Here is a 9,208-nt window from a genome sequence, read left to right on the forward strand (position 1 = left end):
ATAAAAATGTACCTGGAAATATAATTGAAAAAAAAATGCTATATTTGTAAGATGATGAAATATTTCTAAAAATATTTTATGTTTGGTAGTTTAACCTCATTAATTTTATGTTAATAAAAAAACCTCACTTCATGCTAATTCTTTTTCAGTTTTGTGTTCTTGGTGTTATTCTTTGTCTCTCTGCCTTCTTTAATGTTTTGTCTCTCAGTATTTGTATACTATCTTTTCAGCACAATTTTCTCAGAATATGTATTATTGATTCATATATAAGAAAATAATCTCTCTTTTATGTCTGTTCTGTCTGTTCTGTCTGTTTTAGGTAGAACAAACTGCAGTGCATCTAAGTAGATTTTCCACTATCTGAGAGAATACAGATGGTCTTTATTTGCTTCTTGATTACAAAATAATAATAATAATAATAAATAAAATAAAAAAATCAAATTCCAGAAGACTCCAGCCCACTTCTACTTTCACTAAGTAGTCTGTGAAACAAAAGAGAAAGATATTTTTTCGCATATTGACTCATGGGAAGTTCAAAAATAATTTCTTACAGTATTTTAGTAATGAAATGTTTTGCTTTATTATGAGGATGATAAAAGCCCTAACATCATTTTGGTGTAGTGCAATAGTAATCTGATGTGATGGAATAATGCTAATAGAATGCAAAATTAATAACACGATGTGATGGACAGTCATATTTATTCACGTTTTTTTGACAGGCCAGACAAAATAGCTAGTGTTTTGAAGGACATAATTTCAAAACCCATAGATTGCATATCTTCTCCTGAAACCTTAAGACATGATTAGAGTAATCAGCTTACTGTTTTGCACTTGCTGGAAGCTGTTTGCTGTTTCAGTGAAAATATGCCGCCACGGCATCTGACAGAATATAAGATGAGATTGCATTAGAGTTTTTGTAAGTTTGATATATCAACATAAAATGAAAAAAAAAAAAAAAAAAAAAAAAGGTATCCTCTTAAAATACATATTGTTTCAGAATTATAACAAAAGAATTCTTATAAGGAGATATTTTAGAATTTCTCAGGCATGTAGCCAATCACCAAAATGCACATTATTTTATTTTATTTTTTCTTCCCAGAATGTCAGTACTATTTATGTCACCTTTGAATATATTTTCTTTTACTATGTTGGAAGAAATATTTCATGACTAATTAATTACTCCACCAAATGAGTTAATAATAGCATGTGATAGTAATTTTGATTAATCATGTTAATATACAAGGCATTAAAAAAAATCATATAAAAATGGAGAAACAAAGCATCATTACTTTCATTATATCATATGAGACAGTATAAAATGGAATATCAAATTATATCACTTTACAGTACAGATGTTCCAGGCTCTTCTTTCTTCTTTACATTTTATTGTGATTATATTTACAAATTTTTAAATTCTATGATAATATTCTTCCAGTAATGTTTTTCTAAGACCTCCAAAATCTATACATTTAATATCAATCAGTATTGTACCATGCTAGGTAGTATTATCTAGCTAAAAATGCTCAATTCACTCAACAGAATATATTTCTATACTTCTAGATTGTCAAGGCCGAATGGAATAGCTATTCTTGGTCTTTTCTATGACACTTCCTTATTTTGATTTTTGTTTGAACTGAAACACAGCCTCCTAGAAAATAACCAACTAATAAATTGCCTCCTCTTCTTCTCACCCCAAAAGCCCACACAAATAACAATCGCAGTTTTCTAAAAAATGTCCAATCATAACCATATGCTACAGCATGAATATTTTGTTTCATTATCAAGAAGTCATCTCTGGTAAGGATTTTTTTTTTTTTTTTTTTTTTCCCTAGCTTAAATTAGACTTAATATAGCAGTATACCCAGTAACAAATTCATCTATCAGACCGTAAATTAACATTTTTCTGTATTAAATATCTTTGTCTTTTGTTTGTAATTCAGTGACCATGCTTGTATTCTTTCAAGTTTCCATAATTAACATAACTGCTTTTGTATTAGAGCAAGTAATGTCTGTGTACTTCACTCAGGTTCCCGTAGTTATATTTTCATCACATATTCTGAATACATATGACATCCTGTTTTATTTCCTGACATACTCTGACATTAGCTTGCTTTGCCTTAGATGTCAGTTTATGTGAATTTGCTTTGCTTTGCCTAAGTTTATAGATGACCAAAGGCTATGTGATTGCTAACACAAGAGTAAAAAATAAACAAAACAAAACAAACAAACAAAAACATACACACACACAAAAACAAGACAAACAAAAAAACCTTGACAGGACAAAACAAAGCAAAATTACAACAAAACCGTGAAACAAACAAACGATGACAAAAAACAAACAAACAAACAAAAAAAAAACCTCACAATTTGTGTTAATAAACCTTTCCTCTTAAAAATGTTAACTTGACCTCTTGCTTCATTAATGCTGTCGCATGAAGGATTTTTTTTGGTATATGTAGAGCCTGGGCACAGCAAGCTATGTCTGCCCAGCACATATCATGAAAGGAATATAAGTTGTGTGCATAAAAGGCATCTTGTGTCTGTTAAGAGCTGAAATACGAGTTTTTTTGTGTATCCCAAAAGCTGTTGCACATCATAGTCTATTATATTTACTTATACAAATATATTTATGCATATTTGAGGCCAGAGTAGGAATTTTTCTCTTTTCATCCTGCTTATCTGAAGAATTCATTTATAGATTACATCCCTCCTGGACTTCATTTTGATAGTCTAAGCTTTTAAATTCTCTCTGTAAAGCTCTCAATTTCCTCAAATTTTACACTACATCTTTTTATTCCAGTTCCAGCTTCATTTTATCTTTCATTAGCATGGATGAGCTCTTACAGATGCTTATGTTCTGAAATATATATCTACTTTCACTGGAAGTACCTTTACAAAAATAATCTGATTTTTTAATTCTATTTTTTTACAAGTCTTAGACCCTGTGTCATTCTTGAAAAACATCTGGATGTCAGCATATGTGAAATGTCATTAATGCTGGAACTTTTTCATCAAAATTCAATGTAAATACAGAATTATAGAATAGTTAGAGTTGGACAGGAATGCTAGAGTTCATCTGGTCCAACCCAGCTGCTCAATCAGGGGCACCTAAAGCTGCTTGACCAGGCCCCTGTCTAACTAGTTTTTGAGAATGTCACCCACACATTAAAGGCGTGTTTTCTGATGTTTAGATGGAGTCTGCTGTTACAATTTGTGTCCATTGCCCCTTGTCCTGGTACTGGCCATCCCTGAAAAGAACCTGCCTCCATTCTCTTTGCGCCTCCCTTCATGTTTTTGTACATATCAAGATAATCCTCCCAAGTCTTCTCTAGATTGAACTGTCCCAAATCTTTCAGCCTCTCCTTATATGTACAGGTGCCTTGATCATCCTCATAGCTCTCAATTCAAAACCTAGTATGTCTAAGTCTGTTCTACTGAGTTGCTCCAAACTTGACACAGTACTCCAGATTTGGCCTTACCATCACTGAGCAGATCACTTTCAAATAGAGCTTTGCATGTCTTAATTTAGTTGAATTGCCACACTAATTTAAAAAGCAAATTACTAAATTTTCTGCAGGACACTATTATTACTGCTAAACAAGCAGGCAAACAGATGAAAAAAAAAACCAACAAAAAAAAGGAAATCATAAGCAATAACCAATATGACAATTTTACTGGTTATAGAAAATCTATAGGTAAGAATGGGTTTTTATGAGATCATCTACTATTTATATTGTTCTTGAAGACCTTTACTGTAAATTTTCCACAGTCCTATTTGTTTTCTGTCATTGTTTACTGTTACTATAATTATTATCATTATAGAAAACTAGAGGTTAGCATTCAGTAATAAATAGATCAGTTATCTACAAAAGTATCCATTTACAATTTCTTTTCTTTTTTTTTTTAATATGCTCATATAAGGAAAGAGAAAATGCCAAGCCCAATCAATTTTGTGTAATTCCATATTTATTGTAATATGGTGAGTGTGACAAACAAAAATAACACATTGAAACACATTTAACAGCCTATACGTATTTATCTAAAAAAAAAAAAGAAAAAAAAAGTTAAAAATATACAACTCTTAATTTTTGTGAGAATAAGAATAGTGTAATATCCACAATAAAAGAAAGAGATATTCTGGTTTTTTTATTATTATTATTATTTTTATTATTTTTTTTTTTAAGGCTCATTCTTGTAGGATAAAGTAAATCATGCTGTTGGAACATATTTTTGTACCTTTTATCCACATTTTAACACATGCATGCTGACTTGCCAGAAAAGCTTTATCTAAAAACCTTCTTCAAGCCTACATATCATGTCGAATTCATTGGACATTTTTCAAAATGTACTCCTTTTAATCTCCTGTAAAGTTATAGATTATACTTCAATTTTTGTAGTGTACCTGGAAAACAAACAAACAAACAAACAAAAACAAAAACAAACAAACAAATAAATAAATAAATAAAAATTTAAAAAAACTTCTTAACTCTGGTCTAGCATACTTTTTATAGAGCAAACTATCTGAACATAGACATACAGATTTATCACTATTTTTTCTCTAATAATTGATTTAGATTATTCTTCTTCCACAGAAAATGTCTATTTTTGAAAACGCTGTTAAATTGTAGATCCTACTTGTTTTGTTCTTATACTGAAAGAAGATTTTTTTTTCCCACATAATTTGAATATTTTTAGCTTTTTCCCTAAATTTATCTTAATAAGCTCATTAGTGAGTCAGAAATTGGACTCCTAAGTTACTGCAAGAGAAACAGATGGGTCATTATTCTGATTACTCATTTTTAATTAATGAATCTATATAACTTTTACATACATACATAGAAAATATTGAGATTGTTTGTCCTCTAAAATACTTACAGAACCCATGGTATATGGCTGACTAAAGAATACTGAAAGTCCATGGCCTTAGAATCTTTTCTTAGTTACAGCAGTACACATCCAAAGTAGCAGCAGAATTCTTAATCTTTCCCTGATGTCAAATTTAACTTAGTGCAGTATAATGAGTGCAATGAGTGTCACCTTAAATATTTAACAAGATTCCTGCTAAATTTAAAGGAGATTCCCTTGGTGGTGAAAATTACATGTGTATATATTTTTTATTATGAGGATGTGAAAAATTCAGAGCTTTAGCTGAAAATAAAAGTCACAGATACATCTTATATATTTCCTCCATCATTGATATACCTCCTATGGCCCATGTTACTTCATTTTTTACTCCTCCATCCACATAATAATTTATAAATGTCATTCTGTTCATTACTAAATATAACCAGGAAAGATAGTTTAGTCTTTGATATCTATAAGAGAAATGCAATTCAATATACTGCCTTAATTTGAACGTTTTAAATACTAAATGAAAGTGCTATTTGGCACTATGAAAGAAAATAGCGAATTCAGATATCTTTTTGAAGATATTAGATAAGATTTTCATCTCTGTCTAGGTTAAAGAAGTTAATTTGTGATTTCTGTTTATCTAAAGAGAAATGTACATATGTACAAGTTATTACAGTCTGTACAACCTCTGTTAATGTTTTTTATCTGAGAACTTAATATACAAACTTGTTTACAGGTTACAATATACAAACAAGTTTACGCAGATCACTCCAGGATGGAAATGAATTCCAAATAGTAGAAGGGCACTTTGCAATTTCTAGGCTTAAGTTCTTATCAAGTTTCTAATAAACATAATGTGTGTCATGGTTTTGTGATTTTTGGTTTTCGGTATTCCACATCATAACATCATTATCACTGGGAGTTTAACTGTTAATGCTCAAGCTCTGGGTACCTGCCTGGAAGAGAAGAAGAACTACATTCCCCAGGGGACTTTGCGGTCACACAGAGGTGATATAATTCCTGGCAAGGTCACCTGATGTGCTTTTCTTCACCTGTTCTTCTTCATCAGCTCTCCTCCCCTTTCTCCCTGCTGCTCAACTGGACTACACATCTCACCTCAGCGTTGTGGTGAGGCCTTTCCACCTTTCGGACATTCTCTCTCTCATTATATTTGATTTATTAGCATCAGTTTTAATTATATTGTATTACAGTGTGTTATCTTGCATTCCGATACTATATTTAGTAAATTAGTTTGTTTCTCCTCAGACCGTTGCCGCTGTTTTTAATTATTTTGGGGTCCCCTGTTCCCTTTTTCCGGAGGCACGGATTTTGCGAAGTCCCTCCGCCCCACTAGTCACGGAACCGGGCTAAACCAGTCCGTAAACCGTTGACATTCTAGGTGGAGAATGCAGGCAAGAGCTGCTTTTTAGCATTTTAGAATGAATCTCTTTCTGTCCTTGGACAGTTTCATTGGGAAAGTTTATCTCTTTCACAGGTGCTCATTGAAAACTTGACCTTGAAAGTCCAGACAGACTGCCAATATTCTGGGATGTTTGTAAACTTTGAGCACTGCTATCTTACTTCTGTAAAGGGGGAATATCCAAACTGAGCGAGAGAGTCTCCAAGCTGAAAAGGAGAGTTTCCAGGAGAGACTCCGAGCAGAAAGGGAGAATCTCCGGGCTGAGGGAGGGAGTCTCCTGGTCAAGAGAAAAGACCCCCAGTCTGAGAGAGATGCCCTCCAGACTGAGAGGGATATCCTCAAGTCCAAACGGGATGCCTTCCGAATCGAGAGAGACTCCCTGCAATCCAAGATCGACACCCTCCAATCTGAACGGGACACCGTCCAAACTGAGCGAGACACCCTCCAATCTTAACTGAATGCTCTCATAATTGAACAAGACAGACTCCAAGCCGCGCTGGACGGTGAGAGCATTGGAAATTACCAACCTGATAAACCACAGGAGGCACAATTCCGTCCTGTAAGAGGACGGAAAATGAAACAAATCTCGACTCAGTTAGGAGAGAAGAAAGAGGAGCAAAGAGGTCCAGAGGAGTGGCTCCGAGATCCAGGGGAACTGCCCCTGAGTCCAGGGGAGGGACCCTCAGTAAGACCACGGTCACCAACTCTTATAAGGGCAACAGGAAGTCCTGAAAGAGTAAGAGGTGAGCAAGATATCGTTGCCATTGTTGATCGATCTCTGAAAATGAATGAAAGTCTGAGAAAAGACTTTTCACGTCACCCAAATGAGCCTATTGTCACCTGGTTACTTCAATGTTGGGACAATGGGGCCAACAGTGTGTGGCTAGATAGTAGAGAAGCTCGCCAGCTGGGTGGCATTACTAGGGACTCAGCCATTGACAGAAGCATTAGTACATGCCAGAACCAAGGCTTCACCCTCTGGGAGAGGGTGTTGTTAGCTGTAAAAGAAAGATACCCCTTCAAAGATGATCTGATGCCTGAGAAAAAGAAATGGACTGATATAGAAAAAGGCATCAGTTATTTGAGAGAATATGCTGTGGTGGAAATGCTACATAGCCCCGATTTCATTCCTAATGAACCAGAGCAAGAGCATGATCTTGAGAGAGTCAGGTATATACCAAATATGTGGCGTATATTCACAAAGATTGCACCAGAAAGGTACGCCAGTACATTTGCAGCAATGTATGGCAGAGGGGAAAGAAGACCCCTCATAAATGAGCTGATTAATAAACTTCAAGACTTTGAGTAACATTTAAGCCCTTCACGAGCTTGTGTTTCAGCCACTGCAAAAGTAGCTGAAAAGCTGAACAGAATGGAAAGCAAACAAGAAGATATAATAGACAAACTGTCAACTGTGCCTAATGCTGATGGATCCACGATGGTAACAGATACATCCAATGGGGACCAGAATTCCCAAAACAGGCTACTGGAGGGGCTGATCAACTTGGTTTCCTCCCAGCCGGTGTCATCCAACTATCAAAAGAAGATGTCTTCCTGCTCGAGCAAGTGACAATAGTAAGACTATATCGCATTTTGCCTTGTGGCATTACCTACGTGACCATGGAGAAGATATGAAAAAGTGGCATAAATAACCTACTCCTGCGCTTCAAGCCTGGGTAAAAGAATTACAAGACAAATCAACCATCAAGGTGAACTCCTCCAAAAAGGTGGTTGCTCCAGTTGCTGCAGACAACAGAGGTAATAAATAGAGGGGCCCTGCCCCCAGCCAGGGTGGGGAAAGTGATAATAGAGTGTATTGGACTGTGTGGATTAGATGGCCTGGCACATCAGAACCACACATATATAAGGCTCTGGTGGACACTGGTGCACAGTGCACTCTAATGCCCTCGAGTCACCAAGGGACAACATCAATTTATATTCCTGGGGTGACTGGGGGTTCCCAAGAGCTGACTATGTTGGAGGCCGAAATCAGCCTCACTGGTAAAGACTGGCAAAAGCACCCTATTGTGACTGGCCCAGGGGCTCCATGTATACTTGGTATTGATTACCTCAGAAGGGGATACATTGTAAGCCCCCTTTATCAGGTGACGCAGAAGAAGAATGATTTTGTATGGGGTCCTGAGCAGCAGCAGGCTTTCGAGCAGATTAAGCAAGAGATAGCCCATGCTGTGGCCCTGGGGCCAGTACGGATGGAACAGGATGTAAAGAACATCCTCTATACTGCTGCTGGAGAGAAAGGTCCCACTTAGATTTTGTGGCAAAGAGCCTCAGGAGAGACCTGAGGCCGACCCCTGGGATTCTGGAGTTGGGCCTACAGGGGGTCGGAAGAGGGCTACACTCCAACTGAAAAGGAGATCTTAGCCGCATATGAGGGGGTTCGGGCTGCTTCCGAAGTAGTTGATACTGAAACACAGCTCCTTCTGGCACCTCAAATGTCAGTGCTGAACTGGATGTTCAAGGGAAAGGTTCCTTCCACCCATCATACTACTGATGCCACTTGGACTAAGTGGATTGTGTTGATTACGCAGCGGGCTCGGATGGGGAACCTCAGCCGTCCAGGGATCCTAGAGGTCATCATGGACTGGCCTGAAGGTAAAAAGTTTGGAACATTGCCAGCAGAAGAGGTGTAACGTGTTAAAGAGGCCCCACCATACAATGAACTACCAGAAAATGAAAAGACATATGCCCTGTTCACTGATGGATCGTGTTGTATTGTGGGGAAGCATCACAGATGGGTATCTGCTGTGTGGAGCCCCACACAACAAATTGCAGAGGCCACTGAAGGAAAAGGAGAATCAAGCCAATTTGCAGAGGTAAAGGCCGTCCAACTGGCCTTAGATGTTGCTGAACGGGAGAGGTGGCCAATGCTTTATCTTTACACTGACTCATGGATGGTGGCAAATGCTTTATGGGGGT

The 9,208-nt window shown here is 36.5% G+C and overlaps 1 pseudogene; it reads left to right on the top strand.

Moving 5' to 3' along the window:
- The first annotated feature begins 6,845 nt into the window (after positions 1 to 6,845).
- On the top strand, positions 6,846 to 7,841 carry LOC149920143 (uncharacterized; annotated as a pseudogene).
- The last annotated feature ends 1,367 nt before the right edge of the window (positions 7,842 to 9,208 follow it).

Source organism: Phasianus colchicus, chromosome 1, assembly GCF_987193195.1.
Source record: "Phasianus colchicus chromosome 1, bPhaCol1.hap1.1, whole genome shotgun sequence".
In the NCBI taxonomy this organism is placed as follows: domain Eukaryota; kingdom Metazoa; phylum Chordata; class Aves; order Galliformes; family Phasianidae; genus Phasianus; species Phasianus colchicus.